At 54.3% G+C, this 24,616-nt stretch overlaps 1 protein-coding gene across 1 annotated transcript in view; it reads left to right on the forward strand.

Moving 5' to 3' along the window:
* Nucleotides 1-24,616, forward strand: part of WNT7A (Wnt family member 7A) — a 67,430-nt gene that overhangs the window by 23,290 nt on the left and 19,524 nt on the right. The window lies entirely within an intron of this gene.

The following is a 24,616-nucleotide window of genomic DNA, read 5'->3' on the forward strand; positions in this document are numbered from 1 at the left end:
ACAGGTTTGCCGGCAGAATACAGTGAGGGCCTATGGGGTGGGGCTGTCACAGGAGGGTGGATCCTGCCTGTGTGAGGACCCGCAGGCCCCGGAGGTACTGGGCAAGGAGGGGCTCTGATGGGCCAGGCCAGACAGGGAGGGAGGGCTCCATGCCGCCGGGGTGGAGGACGGACCACTGCAGTGACAGGGTGTGTGTGGGCACCACTGGGGGGGCCAGGCAGGAGCAGCGGTGAAGAGAATGGGGGAAACCGTGCCCAGGGCTGTAGAGACCAAGGAACACAGGCCCCATCCGTGGGGCCCCCAGCTTGGCTCCAGCCCGTGGAGGCTGTGCGGGAATGCCGGCCCAGGGTGGCCTCATCCTCTGGTTTTAGACCCAGATTTTCATGCACAAGCACTTATTTTTTTAGGCGTTGGCATTTAAAATTGGTCGTCACCAGTGACTCTTAAAAAATGTAGAAAAAGGAAAAAAGAAAGAGGATTGCTATAGGAGCTCAAACACACACATGCTGGCTAAGGGTGGGCCTCGAGCTGCCCATTTGGGTGCCAGCTGACCTGGTTTGGCTAGAACATGTCCGTGGGCCAGCAGTCCTCTCGCTCAGTCCTGTGCATGAAACAGGACAAGCTGAGTTCCCTGTGCTTCTCACAGCGTCCCTGTGAACGGTGGCCTCATTATCCCATTTTGCAGGTGAAGAGATGGAGGAACAGGGGGATTGTCACGTGCTAATCGGGAGCAAAGCCAGGATGTGAAGCCTGGCGTCTGGTTCTCGGGTTGGTGTCCTTTGCACGGTGCGGGCTGGCGGTGGGCTGCCTGGGTTCAGATCCGAGCTCTGTTGCTCGCTTCTTCCTGGGAAGGAAGCAGAGATGGCAGGAGTGTCCTCGCGGGGAGAAGGCAGGAGAGCCCTTCCCCAGGGCTGGCACACAGCTGGTCCTCAGCACGGGGTGGGTGTGACCCCAGACCGAGGGAGGGAGCTGTCTGGTAAGTGGTGTTGGGGGGTGGCTTGCCCACCCGTGTACAGACGAATGGGAGGCACCAGGAGCCCTTCCTCCTGCCTTGGGATTCCCTCCCTCCCTCCCTCCCTCCTCTGCAGTCTCCGGGCACATCTGGTGTGTCAGAGCCTCCCAGGCGGCCACGGTGAGTCACGCAGCAGGCTGCTCACCTGGTCTGTCCTAGGATGATGGCCGGGGTAGATTGCAAGGCCCTGCCGGCCCTGCCCTGTGCTGGAAGCTCCTGCTCAGGGCGGCACATTCCTCCAGGGTTCTCAGCTCTTCATCCCTCCCGATTTCTACGGTCAGATCACTTCCTAGGGCTGAGGTCATAGGTCCTGGGGTCCCTCCTGGCCTTGAAGCTCTCATCCCTGGGAGTGGACAGGAGAGGGACAAGTGGCTTCCGTCTCCCCCTGTTTCCTCCTGTGTGGCTACCTGGTCCAGCCACAGTGAGAATGAGGGGAGAGAGCGCTCAGCTGGGGGAAGGAAGGTCCCACGCACATCAGGCGGAAGAGGGTTTCTTTTTTGGATTTCCTTCCCATTTAGGTCACCTCAGAGCACTGAGTAGAGTTCCCTGTGCTATACAGCAGGTTCTCATTAGTTATCTGTTTTATACATAGTAGTGTATATGTGTCAATCCTAATCTCCCAGTTCAGCCCACCCCCCTTCCCCCCTTGGGGTCCATACATTTGTTCTCTACATCTGTGTGTCTATTTCCGCTTTGTGAATAAGTTCATCTGTACCATTTTTCTAGATTCCGCGTATAAGCGATATTATATGATATTTGTTTTTCTCTTTCTGACTTACTTCACTCTGTATGACAGTCTCTAGGTCCATCCACGTCTCTGCAGAGGACCCAATTTCATTCCTTTTTATGGCTGAGTAATATTCCATTGTATATATGTACCGCATCTTCTTTATCCATTCGTCTCTTGATGGACATTTAGGTTGCTTCCATGTCCTGGCTATTGTAAATAGTGCTGCAGTGAACATTGGGGTGCATGTGTCTTTTTGAATTATGGTTTTCTCCGGGTATATGCCCAAGAGTGGCCTTGCTGGGTCATATGGTAGTTCTATTTATTTATTTTATTTTATTTTATTTTTGGCTGTGTTGGGTCTTCGTTGCTGCGCGCGGGCTTTCTCTAGTTGCGGTGACCAGGGGCTACTCTTTGTTGCAGTGCACGGGCTTCTCACTGTGGTGGCTTCTCTTGTTGTGGAACATGGGCTCTAGCTATCTGGGCTTCAGTAGCTGTGGCCCTCAGGCTCAGTAGCTGTGGCTGGTGGGCTCTAAAGCGCAGGCTCAGTAGTTGTGGTGCATGGGCTTCGTTGCTCCGCGGCATGTGGGCTCTTCCTGGACCAGGGCTTGAACCCGTGTCCCCTGCATTGGCAGGCGGATCCTCAACAGCTGCACCACCAAGGAAGCCCTGGTAGTTCTTTTTTTTTTTTTTTTTTTTTAAGGACCTTCCATACTGTTCTCCATAGTGGCTGTACCGATTTACATTCCCACCAACAGTAGGAGGGTTCCCTTCTCTCCACATGGGAGAGGGTTTCCTGAGCCACCAGCGCCAGCAGGCTTGAGGCTGTGCTTGCTGTTCAGGGCAGCTCTGGGGTGATGCAGATGATGGGACCATCATATGTTGTAAGGTCAACCTCAGGGGCCTTTTTGGAGTAGGTGGACCCCACCTACTCCAAGGTTTGGCTTGGCAGAGAAGAGAGGTAGGGGCAACCCAGGTAGTGGCCAAAGGCCCAGAGGAGGGGCTTGGGGCCAGTCCAGGGGCCCAGACTGGCTGGTCTGTGAGCCCCTGAAGGGGTGGCTGCAGCCAGAGGGCTGCAAGGTCACCTTCCAGGCCAGGGAGTGAGAGCCGTGAGTTTTCCCCTCAGGGCTGCCCTGTCCTTACGGCTTGAGTTCCAGCTCCGATATCCCCTCTTCAGAGAGACTTCCTTCTCAACCCCTTCCTAGCCTTTCCCCTCCCCAGATCATAAGCTTGTTAAGGACAGAGACCTCATGCATCACATTCACAGCTGCACCCCAGGGCCTGGTGTATAGAGGTGCTCTATGTACGTGCGGAGTGAATGGTTGAGTCCCCTACGGTCACTGGGGAGCCACTGATGGTTCTGGAGCAGCGGGTCAGAAGTCTCAGAGACTGACTCCAGGGCAGCAGAGCGAGGCCTTGGGCGGTGTCAGGAACGGGGTGTGGGCATCCTTGGTGGGGTGCGCAGGTTGGGCCTCACTTGACACTTCTGAGCAGGAATGGTTTTCCCAGCTCAGGGTGCCCCCTGCACTCCCACCATCCCCTGCTGCCTAGCTCCACTCTGGTTCAGGAGGACGCTTGAGGGTCACCTCCTGGAAGGGCAGTTCAGCCAGGCACTATATGTTTTCCAGAGCCAAGAGGTAGAATTTGGGACTCCCCAGTGGACACAGGAAAGGCCTGATTAACCACCAGTCCAGCCCCTTTGTGGTTTGGGGGTGCAAACAGAGGTCCAGAAAGGATCCCGACTGGCCCTCAGCTATGCAAGGCAGTGGCCACACCCCTTGGCCAGGGCACGGCAGGAAGGTGGTCTCCCAGCCTAGCCCCTCGCTCCCAGACGTGGGGCACCCCAAGGGCCCAGACACAGATCCGAGCGGCCAGGAGCAGGGCAGCCGCCTAGCCTGGGGAAGGTAAGGCTCAGTGTGTATCATCTCTGGGTTCCATCCCTTCTGGGGGCCTCAGTTTTCTCATCTGTCAAATGGCACTATGATCCTTGGTCTGTTCTGGATCCCAGGTGCTAGTCAGGGCCAGGCGAGGGCACACACTGGAGACCCCCAAGATCCTGCGGCCTGCCATTTATTCAAAGGCACGGGACCCCATTCCAGAAACTCTGCCCACAACAGGCTTCCGTGGGCCCCATGCACAGTGGAGCTGGAACCGGCAGGAGAGGGGCCAGCCCGCAGCCGCCCCTGGCTGAGCGTCTCGGGAAGGATCACAGATGTGTTTATCACTGGCTCCCTCCTCCTGCTGTGAGAAGACAAGACTCAACCTGACCACAGGCTCTGGGGCTTGTTGGCAGCTGGTGCGAGAGAAAAGGGGGAGGGGGAGGTGGGGAAGGGGTGCGTGTCCCAGAGCCGAGGTGGTGGCCCGCTGAGTGAGCCGAGGTGGTGGCCCGCTGAGTGAGCGGAGATTCAGGGCTTGTCCTCCGGGCGGCCCTTGGGGTGGCAGGGTGCCCCCGACTCAGCTGGCAGATCAAGAGGAATAATGCCGCGGGGGGGCACCTGCCCTCACAGGTCTCCGGTTTGGGTCCGGCCCAGGCAGAGCCAGGGTTTCACCTGCAGATGTGGCCGCAGGGCTGGGGGTGTCTGTGCCCTGCCTCCCCCCGGCACTGTCTTGTGCAATTGTGTGGTCTGCAGGGTTGAATCAGAGGGGTCACAGTAGAAGACAGGAATGGGGGAAGCCAACAGGTCCTTTGGGGACGTGATTTTTGAATCAGAGTCTATCTCTATTGGAATTTTAGGGCCATGGTATTTTGGCATTGAAATCACAGACGGTTCAGGTTGGGACTGTAGAATGTTAGGTTTACACCCTCACATGGGGGGCTTGGAATCAGGATCTTTGGTTGGGAGGGAGAGAGGCGTCAGAAGCGGTGGGTTGAAATCTTTTTGTTTTTTTTTTAAGTATAGGTACATTTTAATGAAGTCATTTTTTTTTAGATTAACTTGAGTTAATCTAAATTTTAAATTTGCAATTTAAGAAACAAACAAAAAATGATTCACAAGAAATTTGCACTGGAGTAACTTTGAATTGTATTTATTAACGGTTGAAGGTATAGCTCATAGTTGGTGGTAGTGCGAAGGAGCCAATAAGAAAACTTTAAATTGCTGTTTGAAATCTTTGGTTTTTTTAAAAAATTGTATTTATTTTTGGCTGCATTGGGTCTTGGTTGCTGCGTGCGGGCTTTCTCTAGTTGCTGTGAGCGGGGGCTACTCTTCGTTGCGGTGCGTGGGCTTCTCATTGTGGTGGCTTCTCTTGTTGTGGAGCACAGGCTCTAGATGCGTGGGCTTCAGTAGTTGCAGTACGCGGGCTCAGTAGTTGTGGCTCGTGGGCTCTAGAGTGCAGGCTCAGTAGTTGTGGCGCACGGGCTTAGTTGCTCCGTGGCATGTGGGATCTTCCTGGACCAGGGCTTGAACCTGTGTCCCCTGCATTGGTGGGAGGATTCCTAACCACTGCGCCACCAGGGAAGCCCCGGGTTGAAATCTTTGGATGGTGGAATCTTTGTGGCTTTGAATCGTTTCTTTCCCACCTTTGGGGCAGTGAGGATATGAACTCACCGTGCTTCTTGCCCTCAAGGTGCTCTGTCTGGTGACAGAGGCATTTAAGAGGAGCAAAAATGATGATTCAGGGCTAAACACCGCAGGAGAAATGCAACACAGAAGGTGCGTAAGAGCTCATAGGAGGGCACGGTTTCTTCTCGGAGGAGTCTGGACACTTTTGGGGCAAGAAGAAGGGACCCTTTAGTAGGGCTTTGAAGGATAAGTAGGAGTCCACCAGGTGGACAAGGCAGGTGGGGGGGGAGGGCAGTTCAGGGAGAAGTAACGGCATCTATAAAAGCATGAAGTCCTGAAAAGGCATGATTAGGTGGGGGCGGACTGCGTGCATCTGGGGAGAGGGGATGATGGGTGATGAGACTGCAGAGGTGGTTGGGGTCAAGTGCAGGGCCTTGCCTGCCAGGGTGGCAGCTGGTGCCCCACCCAGCAGGGACCACGGGTAGGCAGGAGGGATAGCTGTTTTGGAGCAGAAGAGGCAGGACCCGCCTTGGGTTGCACTTGGGGTGGATAGGTGGGCGCTCTACCTCACTGGGGTCAGGCACTGGGGCGTGTGGAGTCTGGACTTGAGGGGAGATGATTATTAGGGTGCTTTTGGGCATGTGAGTGGGAGAGCCTGTGGGCATCACATGGAGATGCCCAGGGGCCACTGGTGCCTGGAGAGAGGTCTTGGTTGGAGCCACTTCCTGGCAGCCACCAACGCGAGGCAGTTGCCAAAGCCCTGGCATTTGGCAGGATTGGCCAGCAGGAAGATTCTAGTGGGAAAGCCCAGAGCCGGCCACAGCCCTGAGGAAATGGGCACTGGGGCAGGAGGGCTATGGGACACAGAAGAGCAGACAGGGAGGTGGGTCCTTGTAGATGCATCCCTGAGCACTGAGCTCAGAGCCCCCTTCTGCTGCATCCTGGCTCTGGAAGCTGGGCTGCGGGGCCGGGGGTCCGGGCTCTCCGCGCCTCGCTGATGCTACTGCACCGGGCCGGGGGTGCCGTCGAGGCCTTGCCGGCCACTGAGGGCAAAGTGTGCTGGGAGCTCTGGGGGCCCCAGGGAGGGAGGGGGCCTCCACAACCCCTTCCTGGGAGCGTGGTGACTGAGCCCAAGAGAGGCAGCCCTGGGGATGGGGGCCCAGCTGGGACGGGGCTGGCCCCTGCTGGAATGTGCTCCAAGGGAGGTGAGCTCAGGGGGATGGAATTCCACCCAAACGAGAGTCACCTCCCAGTCCCTGCCCAGCCTCTGCGCGCGGAGGGTGCTGGTCTTGTCCCTTCCTGCCCTGCCCTGTCTGGTCTGGGTGCTCCTGGGAGCTGGATTTCCACCCTGCCCTGGCTGCAGGCAGGCCTGTGAGTCAGGGGACACCAGGGACCTGGCCTCTGGCAGCTGGGGCGGGGCCCCGATAAGGCTTGCTCAGCTATGCTCTCCTCTGCTGTCCCGAGGGCCACTTGCATATTTGACCGGATAGAATGGTCAGTGGTGGCACGTTGAGGGCCCGAGGAGCCAGGCCCTGCCTGGCCTGAAGCCAGCTGACCAGGCCGGGCTGTGAGGAGGCCTCCGCAGGCCGCCGTGCCCTCCCTTCCTGCTCCAGCTCTGGTGCAGGTGTGGGTTCTTCCCTTCCCAGATGCAAAGGCTTCCAGCTGGAACTTGAGGGACTTGGACCAGGGGTGGCCTTGGGCAGATCCCGGCCCTCCAGGGCCTCAGTTTCTCCCATGGTGGGACCTCGTGTCTCAGAAGGGTCTTCTAGTTCTGACATGTGGGGGTAGGGAATACAGGGTTCTTAGGACCACTGGACACCAACTATGTCTCCAGCCACACGCTCCTGGAGTCCGCCAAGCTTGTTGCTGCCTCAGGGCCTTTGCACATGCTGTTTCCCCTGTCTGGAAGGCCCTTCCCTCAGTTGTTTGCATAACTAGTTCCTGCTGTTCCTTCAGGTCTCTGCTCAGACGTTGCCCTCCCGGGGAAGCCCTCTCTCACTTTCTGACTTTCCTCCCCTTTCTCCACCTCGGCTCTGTCTGTACACTGTCTTGCTTTATTTTCTCTATAACACTTAACACCATATGAAACGATTTTATTTGCACAGTTCTTTACGTCTTTATTCCCTCTGTCCTCCCACTACAATGTCAGTACCACGAGGGTAGGGGTGGCCTGAGTTTACAGCTGTATCCCCTGTGCCTAGAACAGTGCCTGGCACATAGTAAGTATTCAAGAAATATTTGTTGAGTGAATGAATGACGTGACAGGTGTCTCCTCTTACCTGGGGCAATTTCCCAGGAGTAGGGTTGCCAGATAAAAAACAGGACTCCCAGTTAAACTTGAGATAACAAATATTTTTTAGTACAAGTATGTCCCAAATATTGTGTGGAGCATACTTATAGCAAAACTTTATTCATTATTTATCTCAAATTAAAACTTAAATGGGTTTCTGGCACTTTTTTTTTTTTTTTTTTTTTTTTTTGGTGATATGTGGGCCTCTCACTGTTGTGGCCTCTCCCGTGGTGGAGCACAGGCTCCGGACGCACAGGCTCAGCGGCCATGGCTCACGGGCCCAGCCGCTCTGCGGCATGTGGGATCTTCCTGGACTGGGGCACGAACCCGTGTCCCCTGCATCAGCAGGCGGACTCTCAACCACTGCGCCACCAGGGAAGCCCCGGTTTCTTGCACTTTTAAATTCAAATTTTTATGTTGAGATATTGTCAACTCATGTGCAGTTGCAAGAATTCAGAAAGATCCTATGTGCCCTTGGCCCGGTTTTCCCCAACAGCTCGTAAAATTATATAGTATCCCAACCGGGTATTGATATCAGTATAGTCACGACACAGAACATTCCACTGTGAGGATTCCTGTGCTACCCTTTTGGAGCCAGATCTCCTTCCCTCCCTCCTTTATCCCCTCCTAATCCCTGGCAGCCACTAATCTGTTCTCTATTTCTACAGTTTTATCATTTCAAGATTGTTATATAGATGGAATGGTACGGTGTGTAATCTGTTGGGATTGGCTTTTTTCACTCAGCATAAGCCCCTCAAGATTCATTCAACTTGTTGCATTTATGAATAGTTTGTTCCTTTTTATTGCCGAGTGGTGTTTCACAGCATGGAACCGTTCATCTGTTAAAAGGCCGCCTGGGTTGTTTCCAGTTTGGGGCTATGACAGATAGGCTGCTGTGAACAGTTTTGGTGTGAACGCAGGGTTCCATTTCTCTGGGCTAGATGCCCAAGAGTGTAACTGCTGGATCATACGGTAGTTGTACGTTTAGCCTTGTAAGAAAGGGCTAAACTTTTCCAGAGTGGTTGTGCCGTCTTACATTACCACCAGAAATGTGCAAGGGGTCCTGTTTTGCTGCATCCCCTCCAGCGTTGACGGTCACCACTGTTTTTTGGTTTTGCCGTTCTGAGAGGTGTGTGCAACATCTCACTGTGATTTTAATGACTGTTTCCCTAACAGCTAGTGATGTGGACCGTCTTTCCACGTGCGTATTTGCCGTCTGTACGTCCTCTTCAGTGGAATGTCTGTTCGTGTCTTTTGCCCATTTTCTAATTAGATTAGGTTTTTACTGTTGAGTTTTGAGATTTCTTTGTATGTTCTGGATCCTAGTCTTCTGTCAGACACGTGGTTTGCAGTTTTTTCCTCCCAATTTATAACTTGTCTTTTCCTCCTCTTCATAGGCTCTTTTGCAGAGCAAAAATTTTTAACTTTGATAAGGTCCAATTTATCAGTTCTTCCTTTTACGGATAGTGCTTTTGTGCTAAGAGCTGTTTGCTGAGCCCTGGGTCCTGAAGATTTTGCCCTGTGTTTTTTTCTAAAAGCCTTGTAGCTTTACATTTAAGTCTTTTGTTTTTTAAAATTAATTAATTTTAAATCAACCAACTAAGGTTTGTTTCTTTTTTAAATTGAAATTTTTAGTTCGCAAATTTGATTTTTTTTTTTTTCTTATTTTCCTTGGCCGCACCTCATAGCATGCAGAACTTTCCTCACCAGGGATCGAACCCATGCTCCCTGCAGTGGAAGTGCAGAGTCATAACCACTGGACCACCAGGGAAGCCCCTTGAAATTGATTTTTAAAATGTATTTATTTTTTATTATAGTAAAATACCCATAACATAAAACTTACCATGCCAACCATTTTTAAGTGTCTGGTTCAGTGGCATTAAGGACATTCACACTGTTGTGCAGCCGTCACCACCATCATCCCCAGAACTTTCTCATCTTCCCAAACTGAAACTGTCGCCATTAACCACTAACTCTCCTCCGCCCTCCTCAGGCCCTGGCAGCCACCGTCCACTTTCTGTGTCTATGAATCTGACTGCTCTAGGGGCCTCATGTGAGTAGGATCAGACAGTGTCTGTCCTTTTGTGGCTGGTTTATTTCACTGAGCAGAATGTCTTCAAGGTTCCATGATCCATTTTGAATTAACTTTTATATAAGGTGCATATATTAGGTCAGGGTTATCGTTTTGTCTGTTTATGTTCTCAGCCTGGCAACCCCTGCCCAGCCCCTGCTGCCCCGTGGAGGAGGCTGGTCTCCAGACAGTACTGAGAAAAATCGTTTCAGAACCAGACTCCCTTCCTTGGGCCCATTTAATAGATGAGAGACTGACACCACCACGGAGGCCCTGCCAAGGCCACACACAGCAAGGGGGGCGGGGCAGGATTCACGCACAGCAAGGGAGGCGGGGCAGGATTCACATCCAGGGCCTGGCTCCCAGGTCCTCCTGCCCCCTCCTCCCCACATGACTGGCCGGGGCAGGTGGGGCTGGGCGGGGCTGACGTGTCCACTGGGGAATGCCCACTGGGATGACCAGGCCGGGCTGTGCAGGCCTGGAGGAAAAAGTCAGACAGGTCCGGAGCGGAAGCCACTGAGGAGGGGCTGGAGGGGAACCAACTCGGGCCCGGGTGGAGGACGCCCACGAGGCCTGAGGGTTTTTTTCCAGTTTTCTCCGATGACACAGCGAGGGCAGGGCCCAGCCAGGTCCGGTGGGCGATGCTGCCATGATAGCAGTGGATGGTGCCGGGGAAGGGAGGGGATGAGATGGGGGGGGGGCGGGGCGGGGTAGGAGCAGCCCTTCTCACAGAGAAGGGAAACGTCTGTGGGTCCCCAGCCTCGTGAGGCCTGGTCCTCAGCACCCCACTTTGCTCTGGGCTACTGAGACCCCCTCCCCACCCCAGTCTGGGTGGGCGTGGGCGGCCTGGGGCAGGCCCAGAGGGGGCGGCTGGACACACCAGCCTGGGAGGGGCTCGGGAACTCAGCCCGGAGAGGGCCACCTCGGGGGGCTGTCACTGTCCTGCAGTCAGTGAAGGGCTGGGGGCGGGGGCGGTGGGAGGGCGGCAGGCAGGACCAGGACCATGGAGTAGAGGAATGTGGGAAGATGCAGGTTGCAGCTGTGATGAGAAAAATGGGATAAGCCGGAGGGCAGGTGCCTGTTTGATGGGAGAATGTAGACGATGGGGTACATACTGACTTAACCTCCACGAGTCCTGTGAGGCTGACGTTCTCCGTTGTTCTCTCCATTTTACAAATGGGAAAACGGAGGCCCAGAGAGGTAAAGAAATTTGCCCAAGGCCACACAGCTGGCAGGTGCTGCCCTACGGTCTGAATCCAAGTAGTCTGGCTCCAGACCCAGTTCTTAACCTCTGAACTGTTTCACCAGCCCTGGGGCTTCTTGGACTCAGATATGTTTATCCTCAGACCCAGTTCTCACATCCTGCCATTCCAAAATGTTGTCCTAAGATTCTCCAATCCCCTGTTTGGGGCAACTTGGAGACTCTGGGGTCCCCAGCCCCCAAAAGGCCCCAGTGTCTGGTGGTTTGGGGACTGTAGATTATTCTGGCACTGTTCGTGCTCCCCCCTCCTGGTCGCTGCGGCCCTGGGACGGTCCTTGGGCCACTGTCGTCTGCCTGAGAGAGGCCTCTTGCAGGCCAGGAGGGAGCTTGGCCACGTGGAGAAGAAGATTCTGCTCATTGCCCCTCCCCAGCAGGAGAGGGGGCCTGGACCGCCATGGGGGGCGCAGGGGCTGGGCAAGGAGGTGCCCAGGAGTGCCCACACTGTGCAGAGACCTGGCACACCTCCTGCTGTCACGGGTTTTCTGGGCTGGCTCAGCCTAGGGAAGGCAGTGGGGGACCCACATCCTGTCCCCCTGCTGGATCCTCTCATCCTTCCGGGCAGGCGTGAGAGACACCTCGCCATCTCCCAGAGCCCAGCCTGGAGCCTGGCACCCAGTGGGTGCTCTCAGCGACGTGGCGTGACGTGAGTGCGAGGCTGGCGTCCAGAAGGGGACTTAGAGGATTGGCAGGCCTGGGGGTTGGGAGTGCGTGTCCTCTGCCTTCCTGAGCACGGCTGTGCAGTGGATGGGGATGGACTGAGGATGGCTTGTCCCGGTGTGGGAGGCGGCCTCCGGAGACCATTCCCGGCTTCCCTGCTTCTCAGCTGTGTGGCCTTGGGCATGTTCACTTGCCTCTCTGCGCCACAGTTTCTCCATCTGTAAAGCAGGGACAGTGATCGCTTTGTAGAGTGTTGTGAGGGTTAAAAGATTAAATGCATTTAAAGTGCTTGCAGCTCTGCTGTCCTGTGTGGTGGCCACAGGCCACGTGGGGCTATTTAGATTAAATTAATCACAGATGAATAAGATGGAGCATTCACCCCCTCAGTCCTCACGTCCAGTGCTGGGTAGCCACGTGGCTCGTGACTTGCTGCAGGAAGGTCCGGTGGACAGACCAGCTTGGAGCGGCAGGTGCTGGGCTCGGGCTTTGGTGTCACCACTAAAGGGACCCGGAAAAGTCTCAGCAGCGCGGGGGAGCAATCCTTTCACCTCCCTGGGCCCCTGCCAGCCCAAGGCGGGGTCTCCGGTAGCGGCCGTGTCACTTCTCTTGGAAGGAATCCCCACCATGGCTGTTGGCCCTTCAGAGGGGGCACATTTGAAACCGGCTGAGGTGGGAGGGGGCGGCGTGGCGAGGCCCCGGGAGGCCTCCCAGGTGAGGTGCAGCCGAGGGGGCTCGGTTACACCACGGTGAGACCAAGTCAAAAGGCGCCCACCAGGGACAATTACCGCCTTTGTCCTCTGCAGGGGGAGTGGGACTCTCGGGTGTTATCAAATCTGCCCAGACAGGGGACGGGGAGCCAAGTGGTGGAGGGTGGGCAGGGGCGGGGCGGGGGGTGAGGAGGAATTGGCACCCAGGCGCAGCGTCACTTGCCCTAATCTTGCACACTTGTGTGTCCTTTGAGGAGAAATCCAGGTACTATTATGTCCCGAAAAAGGACCCCTTACCTGACACAGGGCCTTCTTCAAGTCTTCACCCTGCGGTGTGCCTTCCAGACACTAATCCCGTGCTCTGTCTACACGAGTGAATCCGTTTCACTGGCCCGACCACCTTGGGGGTCCTTCTGAACTCCATGTCACAGATGGGCAGCTGAGGTCCAGCCAGTGACTTGAGCAGCGTCCCAGGGCAGCCCCCGCTGCAGCAGATGAAGGGCTCACCTGATCTCAGGATCTCCCCAGAATGTCGTGTGGAGGGGGCAGGCCCAGGGCCGGCTGGGGGTGGGCAGGGTCAGGCCAGCCCTCAGCTGCTCTGCGCGCCTCTCCCAAGGCCTGATGCACCACGTGCTGCCCCACACCTAGTGCTCTCCATAAATGATCCCCCAGGGAAGGTGTGGTTAGTCCCATTTTACAGATGAGGAGAGTGGAGGTAGAGTGGGTTTACTGAGGTGCCCCAAGTAGAAAACATCGAGCCAGGGTTCCCTCCCAGCCATCCTGCTTCTGCAGCCCACGCGCTGCCCGTCCTCTCTGGGTCTCTTCTTAGCCCTCAGTTGTGTGTGTGTGTCTAGTTTAGACCTGGAAGGATTGGTCGTATTTTGAAATAATGATTCTCACAACGTTTGTAAAAACACTTTATAATTTGCGAAACCTTTTCTAACACTTTTCTTTGGCCGAGCCTCACAGCTTTCCTCCAAGCAAGCGGTGTAAATGTGCCCATTTTTCAGGCGACATACCTGAGGCTCAGGCCGGGCACCGCTCAGCCTGCAGGGTGGGGGGCTCTGCGGGGCATAGAGTCCTGGGTTGGGGGGAGGCTGGGGGCTCCTAGCAGGAATGACACGGCTGAGAAAAGTGGCCAGAAAAACCCTGACTCTGCCATTTGTTTGCTGCGTGCCCTTGGGTAGTCTCCCCCAGCCTTGGTTCCCTCAGTGGCAGAAAGGCCGTGATAACCTGCACTTCTCAGAGCCATCATGCTGAGTGAATGAGATGATGCCCGGGGAGTACCGAGGCCCACACTCTCGGGTGGTGAGTGCTCAGAAGACGGTAGCTATTGGTATGAATATTGTTATTACTGTTATTAGTGGTGGTAGCAGCCGTAGTCATTTTAAAGCCACAGTTGGGTTTTAATTCCCATATTCCATTCTGTAGGATCTTTCTAGCTCTGAAGCTCCATGTTTCCCATGTACCATTTGTGTAGCCTGCTAGGAGGACTTGGGGAGGAGAGGTCTGGGAATCCATGGGGATTTGTCACTTCACTGAAAAGAGGGTTCGCTGGGGAGAACGCTGTTGCAATACCACATTGGCCCTCCTCACTTTGTGACAGGTGAGGTCCATCTGGGTCTCTCGGGGGTATCTGAGCTGCTCCCTGTGGAGAGAGCCCACCCAAGCCCGTGCCACACTCTGGGACCTGCACAGTTGTCCGCAAAGTCCAGTCTCCAGCCCAGACCTCCTTCCAAACTCAAACCTCGTGCATCCAGCTGCCCCCCGCTCCTGGACGTCTGCTGGCCCGGAACCCACCTGTTCCAAACCTCGCTGCAGGTCCTTCTCCCACAGCCATGCTCCTGCCTTCCATCCCCTGCCAGCTCAGGAAACAGCAGCCCCGTCCTCCCGGTTGTCTGGGCCCAAAACCTTGGCTTCATCCTGACTCCTTTCACACCCCACATCCAGCATGTTGGCTCTGCCTAAAACATCTGTCCAGGACCTTCCCCGTCTCACAGCCCACACCCCTGCCCCCATCATCTCCCACCTGGAGTAGCACAACAGCCTCCTAAGCCGTCTCCCTGCTTCCGCCTTGGCCCCGGCAGCCTCTTCAAATGTAAGTTAAATCGTCTCCTCTCCGCTCATAACCTCACAGCGGCTCCCAACTCAATCAGAGGAGAAGCCGAAGTCTTCACAAAGGCCAGCAAGGCTCTTCATGACCTGGACCCCTGGGCCCCTTTGACCTCATCTCCTATTTCCCCTTCACTCACTCTGTTCCACCTACATTGTTCCTTAAACACACCGGGTGTGTCCCTACCTCAGGGCCTTTGCATTTGCTGTTCCCCCTGCCTGGAGCGTTTGCTATCTGGACATCCACCCCCTCCCCTCCTCAAGTCTTTGCTCAAATATCACCTTCTTAAGGAGGCCTTTCCTGACCACCCTATTTGAAATTGCCCCCCATCTGCCTCACCACTTCCTGTCCGCTGTCATGTTTTCTTTTTCTACATGGCACTTATGACCACCTGACATAATATTGGTAAGTCGCCAAATGATCCCAGCGTGGCTGGGGAAAAAGTGCTGTAGGAGGCTTCTATGGGAACTGTACAGGCTCGGACAGAAGCTTTCCTCTCACCTATGTCTTCAGTATTTGTTCCAGAGGGTCGGTAGTAAATAGAGATTTTATTTTTAAATTCCTATGTCCCCTTAGCTTACTCCAGGCACTATTCTAAGTACTTCATATATATTAACTCATAAAATTCTGATAAGAACCTAGTGAAGTAAGTACTATTTCAAAACAAATTTTTTTGAAGTATGGTTGATTTACAATGTTGTGTTAATTTCTGCCATACAGCAAAGTGACTCAGTTATAAATATATATATATATATATATATTCTATTTCATGTTCTTTTCTATCATGGTTTATCACAGGACATTGAATATAGTTCCCTGTGCTCTACAGTAGGACCTTGTTGTTTATCCATCCTATATATAATAGCTTGTATCTGCTAATCCCAAACTCCCAATCCTTCCCTCCCCCACCCCCCCTTCTCTTGGCAACCACAAGTCTGTTTTCTATGTTTGTGAGTCTGTTTCTGTTTCGTAGATAGGTTCATTTGTGTTGTATTTTAGATTCCACATATAAGTGATATCATACGGTCTTTGTCTTTCTCCTTCTGACTTATGATGTAAGTAGTATTATCTCACTTTTACAAATGAGGACACTGAGGCACAGAGAGGTTCACTAACTCACCCAAGGTCACACAGCTAAAAAAATAGCCAGGCTCTGAATCCAGGCAGTCTGGCTCCAGAGTCTCTACTCTTGCTATAGTTCTTCTCTTGTGTGCATTCATTCACTCAATCATTCACTAAATATTTATAACATATCTACTTTGTGTCAGGCACAAGATTTTAGAGACCAGCAGATGACTAAAAAATGGTCTCTGCCATCTCACACCAGTTAGAATGGGCATCATCAGAAAATCTACAAACAACAAATGCTGGAGAGGGTGTGGAGAAAAGGGAACCCTCTTGCACTGTTGGTGGGAATGTAAATTGATACAGCCACTATGGAGAACAGTATGGAGGTTCCTTAAAAAACTAAAAATAGAATTACCATATGACCCAGCAACCCCACTACTGGGCATATACCCAGAGAAAACCATAATTCAAAAAGACACATGCACCCCAGTGTTCATTGCAGTACTGTTTACAATAGCCAGGTCATGGAAGCAACCAAAATGCCCATCAACAGATGAATGGATAAAGAAGATGTGGTACAGATATACAATGGAACATTACTCAGCCATAAAAAGGACTGAAATTGGGTTATTTGTAGAGACGTGGATGGATCTAGAGACTGTCATACAGAGTGCAGTAAGTCAGAAAGAGAAAAACAAATATCGTATATTAACGCATATATGCGGAACCTAGAAAAATGGTACAGATGAACCAGTTTGCAGGGCAGAAATAGAGACACAGATGTAGAGAACAAATGCATGGACAACAAGAGGGGAAAGTGGCGGAAGGTGGTGGTGGGATGAATTGGGAGATTGGGATTGACATATATACACTAATATGTATACAATGGATAACTAATAAGAACCTGCTGTATAAAAAAAATAAAATTCAAAAAAAAAAGGTCTCTGCTATCAGGGAGCTCACAGTCTAGTAGGAAATGCAAAACAAGTAAATAAGGGGAAGGGAAAAATATATTCATTCAGCAAATATTCACTTACATCTACTAAATGTCAGCCCTCTGTTAGGCACTGGAAATCAGAGATAAGACACAGTTTCTGCTTCAAGGTGCTTACATTCTAATAACAGAGGGAAAGTGTGAATTACTGCGTGTAATCATGGCAGCATGAGCTGAACAGGGTAAAGGAGAAGGTAGGGGACTCTGGGACCCCGGGATAGGAGGTCTAACCATCTGGGGGTTGGTTTGGATGGGTCGATGGCTGAGTGGTTGGGCAGATGGATATGTGGATGGTTGGATGGATAAATAGATGATAGACAGTATTTTGAAGGATGGTTAGATGAATGGTTATATGGATGGATGAACAAATTTATGATTAGGTGGATAGATATTAGAAAATGGTTGGATGAATGGATGTACGGATGGATGTATAGATAGGTATTTGGAAGGGTAGGTGGATAGATAGAAAGAAAGTGTTTGGAAGGATGGTTGGATGAATGGTTATATGGATGGACAGATAGATGGATGAATGGATAGTTATTTGGAAGCATGCTTGGGTGAATGGATGGGTAAAAAGCTGAGCTCATTGCTGGCAAGTTGGACATTATCCCAGTGAGATCACCAGAACAGCTGAATGGAAATCCATTCATTCTTTCAGCAAATGTTTATTAAGCACCTATTTATGTGTCTGGTACCATTTTAGGCTCTGGTATTAGATGGTACTTGCCTTTATGGAACTGACATTCCAGAGGGAAAGCAGAGGACAAACAAATAATCAAATATATACAGAATCTGCTGCCAGAGACTAATAAATACTATGATGACAAAGTAAAGCAGGTCGAGAGGGCAAAGGTGATGGAGGGGGCATTTTATCTTAGGGAGTCAGGAGAGACCTCTTTGAGAAGGCGAGTTCTGAACAGGAAGTGAGGAAGTGTGCCATCTGGGGAATAGCATTTGAGACAGAGGGAACAGCAAATGTAAGAGCCCAAGGCAAGGAGGCCAGTGTCACTGAGTGAGGGAGAGAGGAGATGAGGTCCCACATGGTGTGTTTGGAGTCTGGGGTCCGGTTGGGAGATATGGGCAGATCACCTTCTGGGCCCTATAAGGAGGGTGTGTGGGTTTGGTTATGTCCCGGAAAACCAGTGGCAGACTTTGAACCTGGGCTGATTTGTGTTTGGAAAGCCCCCCCACCCCCACCCCGCTTCCCTGCTCCCCTCGGTGGGGGTCCCAGCCCTGCATCCTCCTGGCCTCTTCACAGCTGGGAGGCTGTCAGCATTTTGATTACAGCTCCCAGCTCTCAATGGTTTACAGCTCAGCGGTGAAACAGGCCCTGGGCCACGGGTGGCACCTCGGAGAGATTTACTTGCTCACCATTTCTATATTTAGTGCTGTTTAATGCCTCTAGGCCAAGTTTTCAGAAAGAAAAAGGAGGAGGAATTTAGGGGGAGTTGGTTACTTTTTTTTTTTTTTTTAACACGTAGATCCATTTTTCAGTTGTTTTCTGAGATTATTGCCCAGACTTTAAAAAAGTTGCAGGATGCCAACTAATGGTGTATTCTGGGACATCGTTCGTTTCTAAGAGAGCCTAGTCTCCGCTAAGCTGCCCTTTTCTCTTGAAAGTTTGTGTCTGCTTTCTGGTGAGCGCGAGCTGGACCGAGTGTGTGACTCAGGGGGCGAAGGTATCCATTACTTAATATTTCACAGAATACGGCTGTGAAATTTCACAGAATACGGCTGTGAAACGGACTTCAGCCCGTTTGCTCTCACTGACCCCTAAAGCGGGGTCCCTCAGACCCCCAGCCAAGGCATCTGCAGGGCATCTCAGATTTTAATTTGCACACGAATCACCTGAGGAGTGTGAAGACGCAGCTTCTGATTCTGCAGGTCTGGGATGAGGCCTGAGAGTCTGCATTTCCAACAAGCTCCCGGGTGATGCCCTGGGACCAGTCTTTGAGCTCAAGGATTTTCATCAGTGCTGTCCAATAGAAATTAATACGAGCCACACAGGTAACTTAAATTTTCTAGTAGCCACATCAAAAAGGTAAAAAGGATGACAGTAAACTTAGTAATATCTTTTATTTAATCTAATATGTCCAAAATATTGTCACTTCCCTATGTAATCGATATGAAAATACTGAGATGGTTTGCGTTCTTTTTTTTTTCCATAAGTCTTTGAAATCTGGTAGTTGCTTTACACTTAGAGCACATCTCCGTTCAGACTAGCCACAGTTCAGGCACTCGTGTGGCTGGTGGCTCCCCTCTTGGATGGCACAGATCTCAATGTGGCTTGAATACCTCTGGTGACAGGGAGCTCCCTCCCTCCTGGGACGTTCACTCCATCCCCACAGGCTCTTAGTTGCGATTTGCCCCCAGGCCAACTGGGAAGAGCCAGCTTCACTCCCTGGGTCCCCGAGCTGGTTGGCATCCTCTGCAGAGAACCGTCTTGCAAAAATGCGGAGGGCCCCTCGAAGCCCTCCCCTCCGGCTCCCTCCTGTGAGCAGGCCCCTCACGCGCTCTGCCTCAGCGATGGTCTCTGTTGTTGTTGTTGTTCTTTCTTGTTGAAGAACCGGGGTCAGGGAGTTTCAATGCTGTTCCCCTGATCACCCAGCCAAGAGGTGGCAGAGCTAGGGCTCCAAGTAAGGACATTGAGACCTCTCCTCCCTCTGCTGTCAGAGGCTCCAGGTCCTTCCTGGCCCACTCGAGCTCCTCCAGGCACACAGGGCCGGTCCACCTGGACTGACGGAGCCGCAGCGCCGGCCGGGAGGGTGGGCATCAGAAGCCACACGGTCCCGGGGCTCAGATCCTGTGTCAGCTCCTTGTTGCCACGGAGCAGTAAGAAGCAGCTCGTCCCCCCACCATGCCCACCCCTGCCCGGGGGAGAGCCCCCGCCATCTCGGCTGGAAACTGCCCTGGGATAGAGATAACCCAGGGTGTTTTTCCCAGCCGCTGGCCTGGAAAAAAACCTGACTCCACTGGGGGCAGGAAAGAGGCTATCTCAGGGGAGGTGTCCCTGCGCCCGTGTCCTCAGGCCTGGCTGCAGGGCAGCAGGAACTGCGGCCCAGACCAGCCACCCTCCTGGACACCCACACAAAAGGAGCTCCTGCTCTGGGATGGGGGCTTCAGAGGGCTTCAGTGGTACCTGGTCACCGGGCAGGGCCTTGCTGAGGTCAGGGCAATTCATCTGGGCGTGGCCAGGGGCACAGAGGGTGGTCAGCCGGAGGGCGGATGCCTCTGTGCTCTGGGGTGTCCGCTCCTATGTCCTCTGTCCCACAGCCCCTCCCTGGGGGCTCCAGCTTGATCTTCTATGGACTGAGCCAGGGCCTCTTGTACCAGACCCCACCGTGAAGGAAATGGCCGTCCAGGCTCTCGAGCCAGGGTGGATTCATTCATTCGCTCATTCGTTCATTCAGCAAATGCTTGCTGAACATCTCAGCCTCGTCTTGGTGCCTCCTGAACGAGAAAGATGAGGAACCGGAAGAAGGGTGTCACAGGCAGAAGGGACAGCAGGTGCAGAAGCCCTGGGGGCTTGGAGTGGTTCAGAAGGGCCTGGCATTAAGTGTGCACAGAGGGATTCACAGAGCTGCACAGCCATCAACACAAGCAATTCTAGAACTTTTCATCCCCCCAAAAGGAACCCCCGTACCTGTTGGCAGTGACTCCCCATCCCCCTTTCCCCCAGCGCTGAGCAACCAGTAATCTGCTGTGTCTGTGGGTTTAGCCGTTCTGGACATTGTGTGTAAACGGAATTGTACAATATATGACTTCAGCCATCTGGCTTCTTTCACTGAGCATCATGTTTTCAAGGTCCATCCGTGGTGTAGCAGGTGTCGGCACTTCACCCCTTTTTAGGGCTGAATAATACTCCCCTGTATGGATAGAACACATTTAGTTTCTCTGTTCATCCGATGACGGACATTTGGGTTGTTTCGCCTTTTGGCTGTTTGAACAGTGCTGCTGTGAACACGCATGGACAAGTTTTGTGTGTTTCTGGACGCGTGTTTCTGGTCTGATGGTTGTGCCGCGCCGTGGTCAGTGCCACACATCTTTGAAGTCCATCCTCTTCAGGGCTGTCCCTGAAAAAGCCATGTCTCTGGGTCAAGAGAGGAGGAGGGTCTGGACAGACGCAGGCGGGACCTGCGCCCTGAGCACTCTGGCTCTGCATCCCCGTGGGGCTGGCCAGAGCCCTGCAGCCCAGCAGGTGCCGTGGACACTGGCTCGGCCTCCGTCAGCTGGTTCGCGGGGGCTGCCCCTGGAAAGCGGCGAGCGGGCCTCCGGCTTCTGTGCTTCCTTGCTCCCCATCTGTGGTCCTGCCTGGCTGAGCCACTGTCCTACTTCTCCCGCACCTGCTCGGGCCTCTGGTCTGTCCCCCACGTGGCTGCCTGAGGGAGCCTCTGCAGTGCCAAGTACCCCGTCCTGTCTGGCAGCGGGTCGGCCCTCCCCCGACGGCTGGCTTCCTTCCCGTTTCTGGCCTCCCCCTGCTCCCTTCCGCACTGCCCTTCTCCCGTGCCGTTCCCTCTGCCCGGCTTGCCCTTTCCTGCTTTCTGTCCAGCCTGGCCCTCCTCAGGCCCTGTCTCAGCTCAGGGCTTATTTCCTCACCTCCTCATTCCAGTCGGGCTCCTTTGTTCCTGCTCTCAGCCATTCACCCAGCAAGTATTCGCTGAGCACTGGCTGTGCTCTGGACACGAGTCAGAGTGCTGGGGCCACGGCAGGAGCAGACAAACCGAGTCCCTGCCCTTGGGCAGTTGGCATTCTGGTAGGAGACAAGAGAAACCGAAGACAGAAATGTGTGCTATGTCAGATACCGATGCCCGTGGGGAGCAAAACGAACCAGGGCGGGGGTCAGGGAGAGTCCCTGCAAAGGTGAGATTTGAGAAAAGGCCCCTAGGAAAGGAGGGCGGGAGCCATGGAGAGGGTGGGGAAGAGTTCCAGGCAGAGGGAGAGCTGTGCAAAGGCCCTGAGGCAGGAGCATGCCTGGTGTGTTGGAGGAGCAGCAAGGAGCCCATGGCGATTAGGGTGGAGTGAACGAAGGTGTAGGGGATGAGGCCAAAGAGGTAGCAGGGACCAGGGGGTGCAGGTGGAGAAAGAACAGTGTAAGGGACCGTGGAGTGTAGGTGGAGAGAGAACAGTGTGAGGGAACATGAGGTGTAGGTGGAGAGAGGACGGTGTGAGGGACCATGGGGTGTAGGTGGAGAGAGAACGGTGTGAGGGACCATGAGGTGTAGGTTGAGAGAGAACAGTGTGAGGGACCACGGGGTGTAGGTGGAGAGAGAACAGTGTGAGGGACCACGGGGTAGGTGGAGAGAGGACGGTGTACGGGACCACGGGGTGTAGGTGGAGAGAGAACGGTGTACGGGACCACGGGGTGTAGGTGGAGAGAGGACGGTGTACGGGACCACGGGGTGTAGGTGGAGAGAGGACGGTGTACGGGACCACGGGGTGTAGGTGGAGAGAGGACGGTGTACGGGACCACGGGGTGGAGGTGGAGAGAGAATGGTGTAAGGGACCACGGGGTGTAGGCGGAGAGAGAACGGTTTATGGGACCACGGGGTGTAGGTGGAGAGAGAATGGCGTAAGGGACCAAGGGGTGTAGGCGGAGAGAGGACGGTGTACGGGACCACGGGGTGTAGGTGGAGAGAGAACGGCGTAAGGGACCATGGAGTGTAGGTGGAGAGAGGACGGTGTACGGGACCGTGGGGTGTAGGTGGAGAGGACGGTGTATGGTAACACGGGGTGTAGGTGGAGAGAGGACGGTGTATGGGAACATGGGGTGTAGGTGGAGAGGGATACGGGACCCCTCGGACCCAGCACAGAACCCCAGCATTGGCCAGCAGCCATCAGCATTGTTCTAGTCTCCACCCCCAAGCTCCCACAAACTGGAACGGTATGGGGCGAATCCAACAAGATGTTATTTCACCTACTGTGTATTTCTGATCAATAAGGATTTTAAGAACATGACAGTGGCAGCGGAGCAACGTGAACAGTCCCTCGGGGCTTTGTAACACCCCACCTGACTCAGACTCTTCCATTGTCTTAGAAACATTTTCCAGTTGGGCTGTGGAGCGGGGGACCGCTGGGGGACTGTGACCACGGGAGGGGCAGGTACGCGCTTTCCTTCAGAGCCGCTGATGGTGGAGGCTGGCATTGGCCTCGTGCCCATGTGACATTTGGATGCATGGTTGCCTTATCCCCCAAGAGCGTAAGCTTCCAGAGAGCAGGGGCCTGGCCTCTCTCTGCCACCTGGCCACCAACCTCAGGCCCACCCAGGCCAGGGATTAAATTAACATGTGGTAGAAAAATGAATTAGTGAGTCAATGAATGAATGAATGAATGCCAAGGCCAACCCGCTGATGCGTCAGAGGTCGGGAGGGGCGTGTGTTTGATAGCTCCACCTACTCCCGCTGGCCTACCTGCCCCTCAGGCGATAGTTGGGGTCCCTGACTGCCTCACTCAGTCCGCAGTCCACACTCCAGGGCGGCAGACCCCGTCAGAGGCCACCCCCAGGTGAGAGAGCCGCAGCCAGAGCGCTGGCAGGGCTGGGCTGGGGCAGGGTTGCCCGTGGGGCTTGTCTGTTCCACGTTGACAGTGGGCCGCGCTGGCCCCGGGTACAGGCGAGCACAGCAGAGGCTGCCCAGGCCCTGGTGGGCCGCACGGGGACCCCCCCTGCCGGCTTCCACCATCCAAGAATCTGTGTGTGAGCTTGTGTCGGGGGTGGTGACTGTGAGAGTCGCGTCAAGAAAGACACAAGTCTGGGGGTGAGGGGTGTCGGTCCCCGAGAAACGGTTCCTCCGAGACCCCGGGAGTGGCAGAGGCCAGTTCGTGGAGGCCTCGAGCCAGGCCACGGACTCCGAGCTTCAAGCCCCGGATGACTGGGAGCCAGAGACAGTGTTCGAGCAGCCGTAGTCTGGCGAACACTCCTTACAGGAGGTCCCAGTCTAAACCAGGAAGCTTGTCCCTCGGGATGGGGTTGACACCCCTTTTTTTCCTGAGGCCCTGGCCGGAGTCCACGCCTCCCGTGCCGTCGGGCTAACCCAGCTGCATTCCAGCGGCCTTGTTCTGTGGAACGCAGCTTCCCCTGCCATCCCCACCCGAGGCAGACAGGAATACTTGCTTGAAGTCGGTGCATCCAGTGTGACTCAAAGAATGTGACCAAGAAGAAAATACTCCAAATGTTTACTAAAAAAAAAAAAGCTGTCTTTTCCCCTCTTTCATCTGAGTTGCCCAGAGGAATACAGCTGCAGCTGAAAGAAAGGTAGGTTTCTGCTCACGATGGATGGACGTGCAGGAGGAGGGCAGGTGGAGGAGGAAGAGGGGCGGGGGCGGCGGGAGAGCAGGGGCGGTGCTGTCAGCTCTGGGCCCCCAGCCTGCAGCCCCCTCCCAGGGCGGCGCTCACACCTCTCGTCTCCTGTGTATGTTCTGTGAGGGCAGTGTCCACGGCTGCCTGCCCGCTGGCTTCCACGTTGTCTTAGGTCAACGTCCTTGGAAAGGCCCGCTGCATGCAGGGCATTTCCCAGGAAGTGGGAGCAAAGCTGGGCTGGGATGCAGCAGCTACAGAGGCTGCAGCTGGTCCGATGAGTGGCTCTGGGCTGGAATGGCCCTTTAGAGTTGTCCCCAGCATCAGCCAGTGGATTGGCCTGGCCCAGGGCACACCGGCTGAATGCAGCCGTGCCCCTTCCAGGTGGGTCTGGCCAGTGGAAGGCACTGGAGGGAGCCCTGAGGGCAGAGCAAAGTGGCCTGGGCCAGGCCACTCACTCCCGGGGCTGCCCTGATGAGGGGCCATGACCGCGGGTGAGGCTGCTCCCGTGATGGGAGGACGGTTCCAGGAGGGATGCGGCTGAGGGTGTCAGCGGCTGACACTCCGGGCAGCCAGGCAGCGAGTGCGTGGTCCTGGAGGAGGACCTGGGGGGGCACCGTGGCGTCCACAGCACTCTCCAGTCCTGTGACCGTGGCCTGGGGGAGCAACGCCATCCCGGCACACCTGCCTTCCTTCTGTTCAGCTGCATTCCGTAGTGCTACAGCCAGACTGCCTGGGTTCACATGCCAGCCCAGCACTTCCCATCTGTGGCCCCTGGTGCCTCAGCTTCCTCACCTGTAAAATGGGGATGATGGGGATAAATCTGCCTCATAGGGTTACTGTGCGGATTCAGCGAGTTGCTGTCTGTAAAGAGCTTGGAATGCCAGCTGATGCTGTCAGTGGCTTTTATTGGAGTTGGGCA

This window comes from Tursiops truncatus, chromosome 10, assembly GCF_011762595.2.
Source record: "Tursiops truncatus isolate mTurTru1 chromosome 10, mTurTru1.mat.Y, whole genome shotgun sequence".
Taxonomy (NCBI): domain Eukaryota; kingdom Metazoa; phylum Chordata; class Mammalia; order Artiodactyla; family Delphinidae; genus Tursiops; species Tursiops truncatus.